Genomic DNA, 1,289 nt, shown 5'->3' with positions numbered 1-1,289 from the left:
ATGATGCCTGGGCAGATCCCAGACCCTTCCATGACTGCGGGCTCTCTGCCAGGGCTTGTCCCCCTAACCGGACTCCCCAGCTCAGCCCTGACTGCAGAGGAGCTGAAATACGCTGACATCCACAACACTGGGGCCATGATCGCCCCTTTGCACTTCCTGGAGGTGAAACTTGGCAAGAGGCCTCAACCTGTGAAAAATGAGCTAGACGAGGAAGCGGAGTGGAGGAAAAGGCACCAGGAAAAGAACAAAGTGGCGGCAGCCCCCATGCCGGAACAAGATGAAGTAGCGAAGGGAGTTTCGGCAGTGGGAATCTGAGTGGCTTTAGCTCATGAATGTGGAGTTGAAAACCCAGATGGAGGAGTTGAAGCAGGAGTGGTAGCAGCTCATCCTGATGCTCAACTGGCATCGTCAGGACTGACAGCATTAAGACCCCCGATTCTATAAGGCAACCCACGGCTGGAGCAGCTGGAGAAGAAGTGACCATGGGCTGGGAGTAGGAAGTGGAGGAGGAAGAGAAGGAGGAGATGCAGAGAGGGAGGAGGAAGAGGAGGGTCCCAGAGGGCTCTTCCTTGCTGTATGAAAAACTCTACTATGAGGCTCAGCGCAGCCACCATTGGCCAGGCTTTTTTGTGAAACTCAGATCAGCCACACCAGGGGAAGAAACCCAGGCTGATGAAACCCAGAACCAAGTGCTGAGACCAAAGTAGTCCTGGGGGGGGGGGGGGGCTGTTCTGCCTGGGGCCAGGCTTGCAGGAGGCAGGACAGAGGCTCTGGGCCAGAGAGACACCCAACCAGGCATCTGTGGGCACTTCTCTCAGCCTCTCCGCCGGGGCACCCACCCAAAGGACCTCTGAACAGCCAGGAAAAGCCATGAGTTGCAACCAAAAGTAGGCTGAATATGGAACTGACCCTGACCCTGACCCTGACCCTGATCCTGATGCAAGGCTGGAGAAGGGCACAGTGCCAGGCCCTGCTGTACCCACTGTGGTCCATCTCAGTCCTGCCCAGAGTAGCAGCCAGGGCGCACACTTACCAGCCCTGCTGGAGTTTCTGTGGGCACGAGGTCCAGGTGCCCTTCCAAAGCACATACTCACTAAATATTTACAGACTGGCTGTCCTGGCAGGGCTTTCAACTGCACATGTTTTTCATACTTTCTTTAAAAAAAAAATACATTTTACAAAAAAAAAAAAGGTTTTATACAAGCAATATGTAAATTGATTGCTATAATCACTCGATGTGATACAGTATAAATATGCTGTGGTTTGTTGTTATGAACAGATATTCAGCA

General features: G+C 52.8%; 1 pseudogene; it reads left to right on the top strand.

The window, feature by feature from the left end:
• On the top strand, nt 1-480 carry LOC132226649 (jun dimerization protein 2-like; annotated as a pseudogene).
• The last annotated feature ends 809 nt before the right edge of the window (nt 481-1,289 follow it).

Source organism: Myotis daubentonii, chromosome 1 (assembly GCF_963259705.1).
Source record: "Myotis daubentonii chromosome 1, mMyoDau2.1, whole genome shotgun sequence".
NCBI classification, from domain to species: domain Eukaryota; kingdom Metazoa; phylum Chordata; class Mammalia; order Chiroptera; family Vespertilionidae; genus Myotis; species Myotis daubentonii.
This window is presented reverse-complemented; position numbering and strand designations above follow the sequence as displayed.